The following is a 19,918-nucleotide window of genomic DNA, read 5'->3' on the forward strand; positions in this document are numbered from 1 at the left end:
GGTGTTATCTGCCCTCCTCGATTAGGCGTTCACTTCCCTCCTTCTGCCTAGGCCTGTATGCAAGTATGAAAACTATCTGCCCATTGCAAGAGGGATTGGGGACATGGACCTTGACCTGAGTAAATTTTCACTGTGGCTGCTGTTGGTATATAAGTCTCCTCACCTTTGAAAATAAATGGCATTCTCCTTGCAAGAATAACCCCTTGTCTTGTCTTTATTTAACCCTCAGATTTCCTCACCCAAATCCATGAAATGTTGTAGCACTGGTCGCTACTACAAGAATCCATTCTTCTGCTGCATAAAAGAAACACATCTCAATATCAAAGACAGATATTATCTCAGAGTAAAGGGTTGGGAACAGATTTCCCAATCAAATGAACCCAAGAAACAAGCTAGTGTAGCAATCCTATTATCTAACAAATTGGACTTCAAACTAAAATCAATCAAAAGATATGAAGAAGTGTATTACATATTCATCACAGGAAAAGTCCATCAAGATGAAGTCTCAATTTTGAACATCTATGCCCCAAATATGAATGCATCCAAATTCATAAAAAGAAACATTATGAAAGCTTAAATAACACATAAAACCTCACACACTTATAGTGGGAGACTTCAACACCCCTCTCTCACCAGTAGAAAAGACCACCAGACAGAAACTTAACAAGGAAACAAAGGAACTAACAGAAGTTATGACCCAATTGGGATTAAAAGACATCTATAGAGGCCGGGTGTTGGTGGCACATACCTTTAATCCCAGCACTTGGGAGGCAGAGGCAGGTGGATCTTTGTGAGTTCAAGGCCAGCCTGGTCTCCAGAGCAAGTGCCAGGATAAGCTCCAAAGCTACACAGAGAAACCCTGTCTCAAAAAAAAAAAAACAAAAAAAAAAGACATCTATAGAACATTCCATCCAAAGACAAAAGAATGTACCATCTTCTCAGCAACACATGGAACCTTCTCTAAAATTGACCACATACTCAGCAACATAGCAAACCTCCATAGATACACAAACATTGGGAAAAAACCTATATGACCATGGTTTAAAGTTAGAATTCAACAACAACACAAATTGCAGAAAAGCTACAAACTCATGGAAGGTGAACAATGTGCAATTGCATGATTCCTGGGTAAAGGAAGAAATAAAAAAAAGAAATTAAAGACTTCCTAGAATTCAATGAGAATGTAGATACAACATGTTCATACTTAATGGGACACTATTTAAGCAGTGCTAAGAGGAAAGTTCATAGCACTAAGGGCCCACATGAAGAAAATGGAGAATAGTCATACCAGAGAATTAGCAGCACAACTGAAACCTCTAGAACAAAAAGAAGCAAACTCACCCTGTATGAGTAGATGCCAGACAATAATCAAATTGAGGTATGAAATCAATAAAGTACAAACTAGGCAAACATTACAAAGAATCAATGAAACAAAGAGTTGGTTCTTTGAGAAAATAAAAAAGATAGGCAAACCAACCTTTATCCAAAGTAACCAAAAGGCAGAGTGAGACCATGCCAATTTACAAAATCAAAAATGAAAATGGGGACATAATATTGGACACCCAGGAAATCCAGAGAATGATCAGGTCATACTTTGAAAACATGTACTTTAAAAAATTTGAAAATGTAAAGGAAATGGACAATTTTCTGGATAGATATCACTTACTAAAATTAAATCAAGAACAGATAAGCAATGTAAATATATCTATAACCCCTAAAAAAATAAGAGCAGTCATCACAAGTCTCCCAAACAAAAAAACAATAAAAGCTCAGGGCCAGATGGTTTCAGTGCAGAATTCTACCAGAAATTCAAATAAGAGCTAACAGCAAATTGTTCCACTTAAAAGAAGCAGAATATAGCCAAACTCTTTTAAGAGGCTATAATTAACTTGGTATCCAAGCCACAAAAGTACACAAATAAAAAACAGAACTACAGACCAATATCCCACATGAACAGTGATGTAAAACCACTCAATAAAGTACTGGCAAATCAAATCCAAGGACACATCAGAGAAATCATCCACCATGACCAAGTAGGCTTCATCTCAAGGATGCAAGAATGGTTCAACATACTAAAATCCATCAATGAACCCACCATATAAAAAATTGTAAAAGAAAAAACATGATCATCTCACTAGATACTGAAAAAGCCTTTGACAAAATCCAATATTCCTTCATAATAAAGGTCTTGGAGAGATCAGGAATAACTGGAACATACCTAAACATGATAAAAGCAATATACAGCAAACCAACAGCCAACATCAAACTAAATGGAGGGAAACTCAAAGCAATTCCTCTAAAATCAGGAACAAGACAAGGCTGTCTACTTTTTCCATCTCTTCAATATTGTACTGAAAGTTCTAGCTAGAGCAATAAAACAAAAGGAGATTAAGGGGACACAAAATTTAATGGAAGAAGTCAAACTTTCACTATTTGCAGATGATATGATAGTTTACATAAGTGACCTGAAAAACTCTACCCGGGACCTCCTACAATTGGTAAATACCTTCAGCAATGTGTCAGAATACAGACTTAACTAAAAAAATTCAGTAGCCCTTCTATATACAGACAATATATGGGCTGAGAAAGTAATCTGAGAAACATCACCCTTTAGAGTAGCCACAAAGAATGGGGTAATACTAACCAAACAAGCAAATGACCTGTACAGTAAGAACTTCAAGTCTTTAAAGAAAAAAAAATTAAAGAAGACACCAGAAAATGGAAAGATCTCCCATGCTCTTGGATAAGTAGGAACAACATAGTAAAAATGGCAATCTTGAAAATGCAATCTACAGATTCAATGCAATCTCCCTCAAAATCCCAAAACAATTCTTCACAGACCTTGAAAGAAAAATTCTCAACTTTATATGGAAAAGCAAAACAAAACAAAAAACCAGGATAGCTAAAACAACCCTGTACAATAAATCAACTTCAGCAGGCATCACCATCCCTGACTTCAATCTCTATTATAGAGCCATAGTCCTGAAAACATCTTGGTATTGGCACAAAAGTAGACAGGTAGACCAATAGAATAGAATTGAAAACCCTGATATTATCCCACACACCTATGAAAACCTGATTTTTGACACAGAAGCTAAAGTTATGAAATAGAACAAAGAAAGCATGTTCATCAAATGGTGTTGTCATAACTGGATTCAGACATGTAGAAGATTGCAGATAGATCTATATCTATCACCATGGAAAAAAACTTAAATAGAAATGGATCAAAGACGTCAACATAAATACAGCCCCTCTGAACCTCTTAGAAGAGAAAGTGGGAGGTATCTTTGAACAAATTGACACAGGAGACTGCTTCCTGAACATAACTCCAATAGCACAGACAATGAGATCCACAATTAATAAATGGAACTTCTTGAAACTGAGAGGCTTCTGCAAGGCAAAGGGCACAGTGAACAAGAAAAAAACAGCAGCCCACAGGATGGGAAAAGATTTTCACCAACCCCACATCTGACAGAGGGTGGATTTCCAAAATATACAATGAACTCAAGATGCTAGCTCCACAACACCAAACAATCCAATTAAAAATTGGGATGCAGGACTAGAGAATTCCAATAGATGAATCTAAAATGCCTGAAAGACACTTAAGAAAGTGTTCCACATCCTTAGCCATCAGGGAAATGCAACTCAAAACAACTCTGAGAACCATCTTTCACCAGCCACAATGGCTAAAATCAAAAACACCAATGGCAGTTTCTCAGGAAAATTGGATCCAGCAATTCCTGTCTTGGGCATATACCCAAAAGAAGCACATTCATACAACAAGGACATATTTTCATAGCAGTGTTGTTTGTTATAGTCAGAACCTGGAAGCAAGCTACATGCCCCTGAACTGAAGAAAGAATGGAGAAAATGTGGTACATTTACACAATGGGAAAAACAATGAAATCTTGAAATTTGCAGGCAAATGGATGGAACTGGAAGAAAACATCTGGAGTGAGGTAACACAATCACAGAAAGAGAAGCATGTTATATACTCACTCATATATGGATATTAGACATAAAGCAAAGGACTACCATCCTACAATCCACACCGCCAGAGAAACTAGGAAACAAGACATCAGAAAAAACCTTGACTCCTGGAGAAGCAGAAAATGATAAAATTCCCCTGAGAAAAATGGGAGCATAGGGGGAGAGAAGGTGAAAGTGGGAAGGGGAAAGGGGGAGAAGGGGAGGGAGGAGGAGAACAGGAGGACTGAGACAGGGGAGGAATAGAGGAGGGCAAGAATGGAGATGCCTTGATAGAGGGATCCAATATAGGTTTGGAGAGAGGTCTGGCACAGGGGAAATGTTCAGGGATCCACATGGCTGATCCTTACAAAGAATCTAGGCAGTGGTGCAGAGGCTGCCTTTGATGCCCTTCTCCTATGATGAGATTGATGACTACCTTGTCGCCATCCTGAGAGCCTTCATCCAGTAGCTGATCGAAGAAACAGGCACCCACAGCTAAACACTGAACCCTACTCCTGGAATCCAGTTGTGAAGAGGGAGGAGGGATGAGCAAAGGGGCCAAGAAGGTGCTGGAGAAACTAGGAGAAACAGTTGATCTGACCAAGCCAGAACACAGAGACCCTAGTTGTAAAGCTGGGTCACCAGCCTTGGACAGAACCAAGCCCTCTGCATGTGTGTGCCAGTTAGGAGGCCAAGGCAGTCTATGGGACCTCTGTTGAGCCAGTGTTTATTCCTAGAGCACAAATGGACTTTGGGAGCCAATTCCCTATGGAGGGATACTATTGCAACCCAGATACGAGAAGGAGGGCCTGGGCCCTCCCCCAAATGATGTGACAGACTTTGATGGTCCCCCCCACACACACACACCGTGGATGGCCTCACTATCCCTGGGAAGTGGCTGGGGGGTGGTTTAGGGTGTCTGGGAGGTCGTTGGGGAGCATGGGATGATGGGAGGGTGAGGGAATGGGGGGACTGGTATGTAAATAAGGATGCTTCTAAAATAAAAAATATTTAAAATAAAAATTGATTCAAATAATTATATTATAATTTAATTAGTAAACCTAAATCATTTAAATCATGTTGCTGGAAAAAGTTTAATTGTCTATCAGTAGAAGCAGGGGAGACTGTTGGATTTTCTACCTAAGCATTATTTCATAATATATTCCCAGTGAGTCATATATCTTAATATGAGCTCTATATTTAAAACATAAAAAATGGGAAGATTTACTTGCAATTATTTCTTTTATTTATTTATTTTTCTTTTTTTATTTTAATTAGAAAGAAAATTATTTTACATGTCAGCCCCAGGTCCCTTTCCCTCCCCTCCTCCTCTGCCCCCGAAACTAACACCCTACCTATACAAAACCAAGGTGCATCTTGCGATTACTATTGGATCCAAGTACTATATCACAAGTGTTCTTTCTTTCTTTTTTTCTTTTATGTGTATGGATGCTTTATCTACATATACATTTGTGCCTGTTTTATTTCCATGATGTTCAAGGAAGCCAGAAGAAAGCATCAGAGTTGTATATGGTTGTAAGTCTTCACATATATGTTGGGAATCAAATTATGGTCCTCTGCAAGAGTGGAAAGTGTTCTGAATCACTAAGCCTTCTCTCTAACCGACAATCCAAGTATTCTTCATGGGGAAACCAAAATCCTTCAAGCCCAGGTTAACACAGAAACTCCCCCTTGTTTAAAATGTTGAGAAAAAGTATCAAAGGCATACTCAATAATAATTGGAATTTCACTATCATTCTTCCCCTCACAACCCTGATGCTCAGGTGCCATTGACAGCCAATGGGTTAGAGCAACAATATTGAAACCATGTTTTCTGGCCATGGCAGGACCATTGGCTATGTGAACTTTTGGCACCTTGTTTGCTTGCCCAAGACATATGAAATTAAGATGGTTAAAATTTCTAGAAAAGGGAAGTGGGTTTAAGAAACTCCACCCCTCACAAAAGAGATGAGTATAGTTGATGGCTTCTGGTGGATGAGTAATTAGTTTTTATTAAGAGGATAGTACCTGGTAGGTTGTTCATGATGTGAGTGAATAACCTCACAGCCCTGAATACGTGGACAGCACAAATTGATCATGGTGAGTTAAAAATAAAGCAAAAGAAAGTACATGGAATCCAGAGTGACATAAAAAGGGGCGGGGGGATGGAGCTAGGAGTCAAGAGGAAGAGTGGGAATAAATATTTTCAAAATTCTTTGTATGAAATTCTCAATGAAACTAATAAAATACTATATACTATATTAAAATGGTTAGCCCTGAAAACATACATGCAAGTGAAATCATACAGATTCAACCAGTTATGCTGAGGAATGTATATGTACAAAAATGTGCATATATGTATACAATTAAAATAAATCAAAAAAGAGTCCATGAATTTGAAAGACAGGAAGGAGGGTTACATGGGAGAATTTGGAGGGGGAAAAGGATTTGCAGAAATGTTGTCTAAGTATATTATAATCTCATAAATAATAGAGTAAAAAATTCGTCAAAATAAAGACAAATAAGTTATATTGTAATATGTATGGTAACAAATGTCTTAAAGGAAGACTTAATGCATACTGTTTTTGAGTATTTTTCACACTGTGATTTCTTTGCATTAGTGAATGCCCTGTGACAAGCTTAAGTATATTCTATTTTCATTCTTACTTTTAAAAAATACCACTGTGTACTTATTTTTACTTTAATTTTTAATGTTTTAAAAGAAATAAATTATTTTTGGATTTATTTTATGTGTATGAGTATTTTGTCAACTTGTATGTCTGTGCATCATGTGCATCCAGTACCCATAAATGTCAGAAGTGGGGATTGAATGCCCTGAAACTGGACTATTGGAATATTGTTATCCAACATATGTGTGATAGGAATCAAACCAGGATCTTCTGGAAGAACAGCCAGTGATCTTAATCACTGAGACACCTTCCCAGATTCCATTAAATGTGGCCAGCATATTTAAATAAATATAATTTTACATGTGCACACAAGTCTACACAATCTTTAACCATTTTCAAAGGAAGGTAAATCTTCAATTTTGAAATGCTATAATATATATATAAATCTCAATTTTTATATAAAACGTATATTAATATGTTTATTAAACTAGGAAGTGGTAGGCAATTTATTTTGGCCATAATTCCACCTGATCAGCACTGAATGAAAATAGTCTTTCCTTTTATATAATAAATATTCCATGAATTTACGATTTTCTATGAAAACATCCAAGAAAAAATGGGAAATTATATAACAAAAATTGGAGGATATTCTTTTACCTGTATGTGAAGTATTGTAACCATTTTCTAATTTAAAAATAAAATTGGTGGTCACCTTATATATTCTGGCTAAATGCAATGAAATTCTGTTTTCAGTGTTGGGGACTGAACTCAGGACCTGTCCAATTGGATAAGAGCTATGCCATTCACTTCAATTTCCACCAAACAATAGATGTCAGTGGATACATTTTCAATAGCTTTTAAGTATTATTTCCTTTTGGGGCTACAAAGATGGCTCAGTGTTTGAGACCACGTACTATTCTTGCAGAGTAACTGAGTTTTGTTCCCCCCACTCCCATGTATCAACTTATTACTGCTAACTTCAGTTCCAGAGGATCTGACATCCTGTTCTGGCTTCTGATCACACAGGTGCTCAGGTACACAAATGCATACACAGTCACACACATATATATAATGGAAAACATAATAAAGCCTTAAAATCTTTTTATTAAGATTCCCTTCTTAGAAAGCAATGTTGTCACTTCCTATTAGGGAATAATCATTGAATACACGGAACAGTTGCTGTACAATTTCTGCTGTCAGAAACTGTACTGCAGTGATGATAGTCAGAGATGCTTCTAGCATGTCTCTGGGTAGCTGGTGTTTCTACTCTGAAGAAAGATGTGTACTTTAATTTTGTAAATATGAATTCTCCTCTTTATCCTTTGTTACTCAACAAAACACGTTCAGCCCATTTGGGTTATCTTGTTTACAAAGGGTAGTGTTGGCTCAGCTCCAGTGGTGACACATTTTATGCTAAAAGAATTTGTACACTGCATAATCAGTTTAATTAGTAATTTTCTCACCTAGGTTGATTCAGCTTTCAGGGTGATCTTTCAAAAATGTTAATCAGATCATGCTTTTCTTGTTTTTAAAATTTCTACTGCTGCCCAGATCCTCGAATATTTAATCCAGCTTTCAATGCCCTTATGTTTCCAGCTAACTTCTTGGCTTTTTATAGAAGATGCTGCTTTCCTGCTTTTGTTATTTTGTTTTCCAACCTTCAATGTTCCTTTATAAGGGTTGCTTTCTTTCTGGAAAAAAAAACAATGTGGTTTGAGTCATTGCTTCACCCTAAAACTTTTACCATTTTTCTAAAATACGTCCCACTTTGAGTTTTCTTAAATAACTGTATCATAAATTCTGATCACTGAGGTTTAAGAACCTTTAGTTGAAAACTTGGGATTCTTTCTTTGAATTCTTTTCCAGTATTTTCTATCCCACTGCTCACTCAGGCTCCTTTCTTCATCACTTATTTTAGCTGTATTTTGAGAATTTCTCAAATGCTCACAGTATTTACATCATTTTTACCCTTTCCTTTCTCCCATCCATTTTCTTCCATGCTCCCTACTCCATCTCAAATATCTCAAATTTATTTCTTCTTATCAATATATATCAATATCAATATCTATATCTATCTATATATATCTCCGTGTGTGTGTGTGTGTGTGTGTGTGTGTGTGTGTGTATTCACTAACTCCATTTAATGTTGTTGATATGTACATATGTTAAGGCTTGATAACTTGAGATCAATACACTTCCAACTCATCCCTGGAAAATGCAGATTTTCCCTTTCTTATTGTGCACTTAATCCATATAGCTGTTAATATAGGAATAGGGTCGTGTGAAGTTTTCCCCATCCATATTGTCATGTCAACTGACATTGTCATTATGTAGGAATTGCTTTGGCAGCCATACTGTTGAGATTTCATCAGTACCACATGATTGTCATGTCTAGAAGTAGACACTATGTCTAAGCAAGATCCTCTGGTTCTTAAAATCTTTCAAATTTCTCTCCCATGATGTTCTCCAAGCCTTAAACACTCATCACAAAGTGATAGATTATGAGTCTCTCAGTGCTTTTTTCAGCCTTCTTCTTCAAAACCTTGCCTATGAGAATCTTCCATTGTTTTCCATGTTATATACTCTGGTAGATAAGCCCTCCTAATTCACAACTTTGATTATTTTATTCATTTATTTTTAAGAAGTCTTTTGGCATTCATAGAACCCATTGAATAAAAATGTAATCTTTTTCTTAAAACATTCTTAATATGATAATCTATTCCTTAGATAAAACATTTCTCCTTTCCTGGTCATTCCCTTGATTATTTCTTACTCAAATACACACAATTCTATGAGTATCTGCCTCCATTATCCTTTGTGTCTCCAGATATACCCCTTCATGACAAATAGAGATATTCCAGACTTAGATACTATCCCACTGCAGAGAAAGCTGGAATGTCTAGCATTAATCTGCATCCAGTTTATGTTTCAATGAGCATCCAATAATGTTGCAATGATTGCAATCCCATAAACCTTTATTAGTTTTGTTTCTCTGCTATAATAATTCATTTCCCATGACCTAACCTCAGATCTTCCTAGAAATTACATTTTTGCATGACTGTATTGCTACTAATTGTATCATCCTGTAAGCAAACATACATTTTGTTATGTAATATTGTATTTTTTTCTTGCCTGAATTAAAATATTTTCTGTTTCTTCTAGATTGGTCAGTGAATGAAGTAGATGAGACAGGGTTCCATTTCCAAGCTCAGACCATGGAGACGTCACATGTTTCTGCTAGTCTTCTTGTATAAATTATTGTGTGAAAATGCCTAGCTGTGACTAAAAGTCACTCTGCTCATCCTCAGTGAGAAAGCATTGGAGTGGAGTTACCTTTCTGGAAAGTCTGAGACAAGCTGCCTTCTTTGCAGAGTATGAAGTACCATTGATATTTGGGATGGTTTGTTGTACGGAAGCACCAGTTGAATGTATCCCTTCTAACATAATACCAATTTTCACTTCTTTATTGCAGTTATAGTTCTACTCTGAATATACTTGACAGAAAAAAATTGTTCTGGTGTACTTATTTTATGATGTATTTTTTATTTGTTTTGTTGTGTTTTTGGACAGAATTCTGCCTATGTAGCCCAGGCTAGTCCAGAACTGGAAAAAAAAAAAAAACCTCCTGCTTTACACTCCTTAGTGCTAGTGTGTATAGTCATGTCTGACAGGATCCTATTTTGAATAAGTGACCTATCACCAATTCTTTAAATCTATTTTGTAGTGCATACTGATATAATTGTGACTGTATTGCAGAGTAAACCTGAGCTCAGCTCCCAGGCCCCATCTGCTGCTATATCTTTAAGTCCTCACCAAAACGCTGAGTACATTCATCTTCCCAACTAAAGTGGCATTATTCTCAGTTCTGTAGAACAAGTTAATACATTTTAAATAGATCGTGGTGTATGATAATTAAACTGACACAAAGAACATAAAACAGAGGAAAAGAGTACAAATTTATTTCATGAAAGTTTTCCATGGTTCATAATCCCTCTTCAAGAAATGAAGACCCCCAAAAGAGTAGCATGAAAACTTTCCCAATGTAAAGAAAGACATGCCAATGAAAGTACAAAAAGCCTACAGAACACCAAATAGACTGGAACAAAAAAAAGGTCTCCTTGACACGTAATAATCAAAACCCCAAACATAAAGAATAAAGAGAAAATATTAAGAGCAGGAAAAGAAAGAGGTCAAGTAACATATAAAGGCAAACCTATCAGAATTACAACTGACTTTTCCATGGAAACTCTGAAAGCCAGAAGGTCCTGGATAAGTGTTCTACCTACACTAACAGACCACGGATGCCAGGCCAGACTACTATACCCAGTAAAGCTTTCAATCAATATAGATGAAGAAAACAAGATATTCCATGACAAAACCAGATTCAAACAATACATATCCACCAATCCACCCCTACAGAAAGTACTGGAAGGAAAACTGCAACACAAGGAAGGTAACTACAACCAGAAAAAAATACAGCAATAGATAATCCCACTTTACCAACACCCCCCTAAAACAGGGATGGAAACCTACCTATAATTTCAACACCACCACCAAATCGAAAACAAACAAGAATGAACAATCAATAGTCATTAATATCCCTCAATATTAATAGTCTTAATTCACCCATAAAAAGACACAGGTGAGCAGAATGGATAAGAAGACAGAATCCATTCTTCTGCTGCATACAAGAAACTCACCTCAAACTCAAAGACAGACAGTACCTAAGAATTAAAGGTTGGGAAAAGATTTTCCAATCAAATGGACCCAAGAACCAAGCCGGGGTAGCAATCCTAATATCCAATAAATTGGATATTATACTAAAATCAATCAAAAGAGATGAAGGAGGTCACTTCCTACTCATCACAGGAGAAATCCATCAGGATGAAGTCTCAATTCTGAACATTTATGCCCCAAATACAAAGGCATCCACGTTCATAAAGGTAACATTACTAAAACTCAAATACACATAAAACTGAACACATGTTTAGTGGGAGACTTCAACACCCCACTCTCACCACTGGACAGGAACACCAGACAGAAACTTAACAAAGAATCAGAGGAACTAATAGAAGTTATGGCCCAACCTTGTCTCAAAAAAACAAACAAAAAAAATTAAAAAAGAAGTTACGGCCCAATTGGGCTTAACAGACATCTATAGAACATTCCTCCCAAACACAAAACAATATACCTTCTTTTCATCGCCACCACATGGAACCTTTTCTAAAATCGACCACATACTTGGCAACATAGCAAACCTCAACAGGTACAAAAAATTAAAATAACCCCCTATATCTTATTAGACCACCATGCTTTCAAGTTAGAATTCAACACCAACACGAATTGCAGATAACCTACAAACTCATGGAAATTAAGTAATGCCCAATTGCACAATTCCTGGGTCAAGGAAGAAATAAAAAAAGAAGTTGAAGAGTTCCTAGAATTCAATGAGAATGCGGACACAACATACACTAAATTAAGGGACACTTAGAAAGCAGTGCTAAGAGTAAAGTTCATAGCACTAAGTGCCCACATGAATAAATAGGAGAATAATCAAACTAGAGAAATAACAGGACAACTGAAAGCACTAGAACACAAAGAATCCAATACACCAGGAGGAGTAGACTCCAGGAAATAATCAAATTGAGTGCTGAAATCAATAAAGTGGAAACTAGGAGAATTATTCAAAGAATCAATGAAACAAAGAGTTGGTCTTTGGGAAGATCAAAAAGATAGCCAAACTTACCAAACGGCAGAGAGTGAACATGCAAATTAATAAAATCAGGAATGAAAAGTGGGACATAATAACAGACACAGAGGAAATCCATAGAATCATCAAGTCATACTTCGAAAACTTGTATTCCTCAAAGTTGTAAAATCTAAAGGAAATGGACAATTTTCTGGACAAATTTCACTTACCAAAATTAAATCAAGAACAGAGAAGCAACTTAAATAGACCTATAACCCCTAATGAAATAGAAGCAGTAATCAAAAGACTCCCAACCACAAAAAGCCCATGACCTGATGGCTTCAGTGCAGAATTCTACCAGAAATTCAAGGAACAGCTAACACCAATTCTCCTCAAAGTATTCCACACAATAGAAGCAGAAGGATCATTGCCAAACTCTTTTTATGAGGCTTCAATAACCTTGATACCCAAGCCACACAAACACACAACTGAGAAAGAGAACTACAGACCAATATCCCTCCATGAAAATTGATGTAAAAATTCTCAATAAAATACTGGCCAATCGAATGCAAGAACATATCAGAGAAATCATCCACCATGATCAAGTAGGCTTCATCCCAGGGATGCAAGGATGGTTCACCATACAAAAATCCACCAATGTAATCCACCATATAAACAGACTGAGAAAAAAAAATAAAAACAAAAAAAACACATGATCACTAGATGCCTAAAAAGCCTTTGACAAAATCCAACACCCCTTCATGATAAAGGTCTTGGAGAGATCAGGGATAACAGGTACATAACTTTACATAATAAAAGCAATACACAGCAAGCCCACAGCCAACACCAAATTAAATGGAGAGAAACTCAATGCAATTCCTCTAAAATCAGGGTCAAGACAAGGCTGTCCACTCTCTCCATACCTCTTCAATATTGTACTTGAAGTTCTAGCTAGAGTAATAAGACAACAAAAGGAGATCAAGGGGATACAATTTGGGAAAGAAGAAGTCAAACTTTCACTATTTGCAGATGATATTATAGTCTATATAAGTGACCTGAAAAACTATACCAGGGAACTACTACAGTTGCTAAACACGTTCAGAAATGTGGCAGGATACAAGATTAACCCCCCCAAAATCTGTAGCCCTATTATATACAGATGATACATTCATGAAGAAAGAAATCAGAGAAACATCACCCTTTAAAATTGCCACAAACAACATAAAATTCCTTGGGGTAATGCTAACCAAAAAGTGAAAAACCTGTACTGTAAGAATTTTGAGTCCCTAAAGAAAGAAATTAAAGAAGATACTAGAAAATGGAAGGATCTCCCATGTTCTTGGATATGTAGGATCAACATAGTGAAAATGGCAATCTTGCCAAAAGCAATTTACAGATTCAATGCAATCCCCATCAAAATCATAACACAATTCTTCACAGACCTTGAAAGAACATTTCTCAACATTATATGGAAAAACAAAAGACCCAGGATAGCCAAAACAACTCTTTACAATAAAGGATCTTCTGGAGGCATCACCATCCCCGACTTCAGGCTCTATTATAGAGCCATAGTTCTGAAAACAGCTTGGTATTGGCACAAAAATAGACAGGTAGGCCAATTGAATTGAGTTGAAAACCCTGATATTAACCCACACACCTATGAACACCTTATTTTTGACAAAGATGCTAAATCTATATGTAGGGGAAGCTGTAGCCACGCCTACTTAGGGGCTGGCTACAGGTGTGCCTGACCACGCCTTCACAAGCTTGTGAGGGCGTGGTCAAGGGAGGTAGGGTGACTGCGTTTTCGCTTTCGGTTTCTCTTTGCTTCTTGCTGTACAGACTGCTGCCATGCCGGCTGGCTAGGTCTCTCTGTAAGTAAGACTTTTCCCTATTAAATACCCTTATATTTCTACCTGACTCCGTATTGGTAATTTCCCACATCTATACAATGGAAGAAAGATAGCATCTTCAACAAATGGTGCTGGCACAATTGGATTCGGACAGGCAGAAGATTGCAGATAGATCCGTATCTGTCACCATGCACAAAACTTAAGTGCAAACGAATCAAAGACCTCAACAGGTGTATGCACTCCATCATGGACAACCTACCAGGGACCAGACCCCTAAAGAAAGTAAATTCTTCCTCCTCTAGACATTATCATGTGCCAGTAACTTCTCAGCACAGGTTAGGGATTCTCAAATCTCTCCCCAGTTGTAACAAAACTTTGAGTGGATTGATTTTGTGTGGGTTTCATGTAAGAAGCCACAACATTTCTTCCTTTTCCTTACTTAATAAGCACAATACTTATCATGTTACCCATTCATTATTCGAACTCTCAGCCTTCCTCAAAGTAGATGATAGTTAATATGGAGACTCACAATTAACGTATACAGAATAAATGTCTGTAGACAGCTTAGACATCAATGTGGTAACTATATCACACTACCCCAGAATTAAGGGAACATTATGTAAGATGGGGCAGAATGTAATTGTTAGGAGTTGGAGTGAAAGTGTTGTAGAATGTTAAGGTATGCTACTTTTGTTTATTCTTTGAAACATTTGTTTAATGATGTAAGGATGTGTTGCTTTTGTTTAACTCTGTGAATCTGTGATTCTCTGCCAATTTAAAACACCTGATGGTCTAATAAGGAGCTGGATGGCCAATAGAGAGGCAGGGGAGAGAAATAGGTGGGGTTGGAAGGCAGAGAGGATAAATATAAAAAAGAAATCTGGAAGAGGAGAGATCTGGAAATGAGAGATAAAGGAAGAGGATTTCAGGGGTCAGTAACCCAGCCACCCAGTCACCCAAGAGTGAAAGTACGATGTACAAAGAAAAGGAAAAAGACCACAGGCAAAAGGGATAATTTAAGAAAAGCTGTCAAGAAACGAGCCAAGCTAATGCCAGACATTAATAAGTAAGAATAAGTCTCCATGTATGATTTATGTTGAAACTGGTTGGTGAATATCTTAAAAAGCCTAAAGTCTAAAGAATGAAAATCAAACAAGAAAAGGACTGCTATAAAACTGTATATGCCTTCTGAAAAGTATCTTTTGTATGAGAAACTCAAGCCTCATTTTGCTCTGCCCAGGTGCCCAGGTGCCTAGGCCAGCCAGCATGAGTATGTAATGCAGGCTTTCCTCCCTGAGCCAAGCCTGTCCCTCCACACAGAGACAGCTAATGAAGAGACACATGTCCAGAGACACCAATGAGGAAAGGACAATGCAGTAGAGCCAGCTGCCTGAGCAAATGTGACCTTGGGCGGGGGTATACAGCAAGGTCGAACTTCCTTAATAAAAGAGTGCCTGAGTCATTGGTGCTGGGTCTTTTCACTGCCTTCCCCAGGTCTGAGCAGGGTAACCTGCAACAATCTTTCACTCAAAAATATCAACATATCAAAGAAAATATGTTTTGAAGTGATATTTTCCAAATTCTTTGAATGCAAATTTATATATGTATATATGTAAAAATATTGGAGTTGGGCATCACAATACGTTTTTATCATTATTTCTAAAATGGGTAAAGAAGAATAATAGAGCATGAAGGGTGGTAGACAGTAGAACAAGGTAGATGAGAGAATATAGAGAATAACTAAAACTAACTTCATTTTGAAACATCCATATTGAAATCTACTACTATAAAATCTTTCTAAAATATATACAAATACAGATATAAAAGAGCTTTAATGGAGGTTCCATGCAACAGGGGAGAGTATCCCAAGTAGATATTTCATCGTAGTAAATAAAATCCCAGTGCCAGGATTGGGTTACCTCCTTTTGATTCATTGACTAGTGGGGTCACATAGACCTCTTAAGCTTTATAAGCTGTCTTAGTTAGGGTTTTAGTTCTGTGAAGAGATAACATGACCACAGAATCTCTTACCAAGAAAAATATTTAATTGTAGTGGCTTACAGTTTCAGAAGTTTAGTCCATTATTTTCATAGTGAGAAGCATGGCAACATGCATCCAGACATGGTGCTGGAGAAGAGGCAAGAATTCTGCGTCTTGATCCACAGTAGCAGCAGGAGACTGTGTACCACATTGGGCATAGCTTGAGCATAAGAGACCTTAAAGCCATCCCCACAGTAACACGCTTCATCCAATAAGGGCACATCTGTTCTGACAAGGCTACACTTCCTAAATGTGTCACTCACTATGGGTCAAACTTTCAAACACATGAGTCTTTAGGGCCATACCTAATCAAACCACCACAATACTTTTGCTTACTCTCCAGAACTTTATGGTGAGACCTTAATTGGTGAATATACCACATAATTAATGCATAGAACATGGCAAAATAAAGCTGCTACTTACCTGTAAGCTCCATCCTTCCTGGATATCTTCTATGTTTCTGGGAGATTCCAAGCATACTACTAGAGGAAAAACATAAGAATGAATCTCATTCAGCTGTAAACTATGCAACATACATCACATACATATATACCTACACATATACATATATATGTATATGTGTGTGTGTTCTTCAACATATCAATAAAATTTTATGAGTTCATATAAAGTTACTTGTTTGTATATGATTTTAGGGCTGACTACCATATTGAAAAACCAGTAAGTAGTCAGTAGCATTCTTACCTGGGGAAGACTATTTCGTCTAATCTCAGCATCTCTTTGTTGCTTATAGTTTTGTCTGAGGTTGAGGCTGAAGATATTTCTCCCTTTCATGTTAACATGTTTATTGGTGTTGTCCTTGTTCAGGTCTTTTTTATTCAGCCATGCTGATAAGACTTCATGAGGGTAGCTTCTTTGTCATTTCTAAGAGATAAAGTATCACACTGAATTTTCTGTTCTGGCTCTTATGGTCCTTCTGGTACCTCTCCTGCCATGATCCCAGAGTCTTAGATTCAGGAGTTGTGCTATGGATATAACAGTTGAGGCTGAGCATCACAGGAACATTTGTTGTCCTCATTTTCATTAGTGTTGATTTCTGCAATAATTTCCATCTGCAATTTATTTGAAGAGAGATGAGACATTTACTTATCTCTAGGCATAAGGATAAATATTTCAAGTGTAGTTAGGAATTATGCTTGTTTGGTAAGGAGGCATTTGTAGGTTCTTCTCCCAAATCCTTTACTAGGCCCTGGTAGTTGGTTAGGTTTCCAGTATCTGGCATAATATCACATTTATTGCATGGTGTTAGGCCTTATCAGCCTGGGTCTACTCGGAACATTCTATTGCATAATACAGAGACTATCTGAGAATAAAGTCATCTCTGTAGAGTGTTGTACTGAGAAATGTAGAAGTTAAAGGGCAGATGCTGATGATGTGATTGTAAAATGCATACTTCTGTTCATAAAGTTGGTGTGTATCCTTAAACTTTGCATGGCCCAATACAAATGTGTCATCTGTCTTTATTCTGCAACTTATGTCACAATAAGCCACTCTTCTAAACTTTGCTGACTGGAGAGCAAGGTCTTTCTGTTTCATATTCATTCTCACCCATTGTTTTAGGATAAAGCTCAATGAGGGCCTTTCATGGGGAACCATGGTGGATTTGATGGCAGGTGAGGGTGACCAAGGCAGAAGACAAGCATACCAGGCAGACAGAGTTTAAGTGAGAAGTTTTATTAGAAAGGGGAGGGATAGGGAAGGGAAGAGAAAAGAGGTAAAGAAATATAGAGACAGATAGAGGACAGAAGAGGGAGACAGGAAGTCTTGTCTGCCCCAGGAGAACAGCAGGAAAAGAGAGTGGGAAAACAGCTGGAAAAGAGCAGAAAAAGAAGAGAGCAGAAGGAGAGCATAAGTGGGTGGGGGTCTGTCTTTTAAAGAGGTCCTTTGCACCTGTGAGCAGACTACACAATTATGGAACCCTGGGCTTACCTGGTTACTGCCTGAGTGCATTCTGCCAGGTGACAGGGGCAGGCCAGCATAATGCCTGAATCCTTACACATTGTGTACCAACAAAACAATAGCTAGCTTCATAGTTTGTAAACTTCATTGACATATATTTTCTGATAACTCTAAAACAAGAGACTGGGTGTATCTAAGAGTAACAGATATCCTAAGACTTGAGATTTCATATTGATCACATTTAATCTAAACTTACTGATGAAAAAAAAAAGTGCTACACATGCATCGAGGGGGGATTGGGGAGGGAGAACTTTGGTTGGAATATAAAATGAAATTAAAGAATAAATTTAGAAAAAAATATCATTTGAGTGTACATGACCAAATATTCTTTTGACTTCATAGAAGAGAACTAAAGTATAATTACTTTGGTAAGGTGTTAAAGAGAAATGGCTAAATGCAGGATGAATATTCAGTGTAGAATTTCCAAACAAGTGATCACATGAGCCATGACATATTTCTCACAATGGAAACTCATTATTTTTTCTGAGATGGTGAGGAAAGTTTTGTTGAAGGGAAATAGTTTTCTATGTTGATCTGAACTTGACTCCACTGACTATCTTAGGCAATGGCCTTTTACCTTCCATTCTATAATTTCAAAATACTAGAGGGCACAACTTTTTTTGTTTTGCTCACTGTTTCATACATATCAAGTAGCAAATGAGTAGAACATTATATGTAACCATTATTTTTGATGAATAAAATCACAAACTAAAACATGAATTAACTGATATACCAGTCTATGGAACCATGTGAATAATTGTAGCATTGAAATATGACTGTGTTATGCTCAACCTTTCAGTTGCTCAAATTTAGCAGTTTCTTATTTCAAGCTGTTATTTAAATTCCACATTCTGTATTTGTTCACTTATGAATATTTCAGTTTGCTAAAGCCTTTTTACAATCAGATAATTCAACAGCTCTATAATTCCTTCTCAATGCCTCTTGCTTTTAAAGACTTAATTCTCTTGTTTCATATGTGCATTTCCTGGCATCTTGACTTCTAATACACATTGTTGATTCAAAATAAAGTATAAACTAAACTGTCAGGATATCCCCAAATAATATTCTTGTTTGCATATTTATGATTTTACACATCAGGACTCTCAGTACTAAATTGGGTCCAATTATCCAATCTTCTAAACTAATTTTTGGTATTAACTTTGTTATCTATCAACTTTATCATTCGGTTTGATAAATCTGCTAAAATTCCACCTACTAAGACTAGTTACTAGACAGAATTAACAGTGAAAATGTTTAAATGACTGCAATCAGTGTATCTAATGAAACCAAAACCCCAGGGCCTTTGAGAATGTCAGTCAACACTTCATTCCAGCAGGCACTCTGTCATGTTACTTTCTGTTCCTGGAATGGCAATATGCCAATGGGAAGCACAAGTATAGGAGCTACTACGAACTCTCTGGAGGAGGTTTGGAACTCTTATGTCAATAATCTACTGTAATCAATAGTATTTTTTTTTTTGCCTGTTGTGTTAATGATTTAGCACATTTTTGCCTTTATTTTCTTTGACTTACACCCAGCCAAAGCTTTTGGATGAACATCAAATCTGTAAAAGGATGAGGAAAGAAGGAAAGAAAGGAGAGAGGTTGAGGAAGAGAGGGAAATAGAGAAAGAAAAAGAGAAAAGAGGATTTACCTCCATTCTATCTCACAGACAGAAATTAGGAAAGAGCAACAGGAAACATATAAGTAAAGCATATGCCAAGTGGGGAGAAGTGTGACTTGAAAATATCCAAGGGAAGC

General features: G+C 37.0%; 1 long non-coding RNA gene across 1 annotated transcript in view; it reads left to right on the top strand.

Annotated features, from left to right (window-relative positions):
• Positions 1-10,061, top strand: part of LOC113832763 — a 66,211-nt gene extending 56,150 nt beyond the window's left edge. The window contains exon 6 of the long non-coding RNA XR_004772383.1: positions 9,762-10,061. This is a non-coding gene — a long non-coding RNA (uncharacterized LOC113832763). The remainder of the gene's footprint in view (positions 1-9,761) is intronic.
• The last annotated feature ends 9,857 nt before the right edge of the window (positions 10,062-19,918 follow it).

This window comes from Cricetulus griseus (assembly GCF_003668045.3).
Source record: "Cricetulus griseus strain 17A/GY chromosome 1 unlocalized genomic scaffold, alternate assembly CriGri-PICRH-1.0 chr1_1, whole genome shotgun sequence".
Classification (NCBI taxonomy): domain Eukaryota; kingdom Metazoa; phylum Chordata; class Mammalia; order Rodentia; family Cricetidae; genus Cricetulus; species Cricetulus griseus.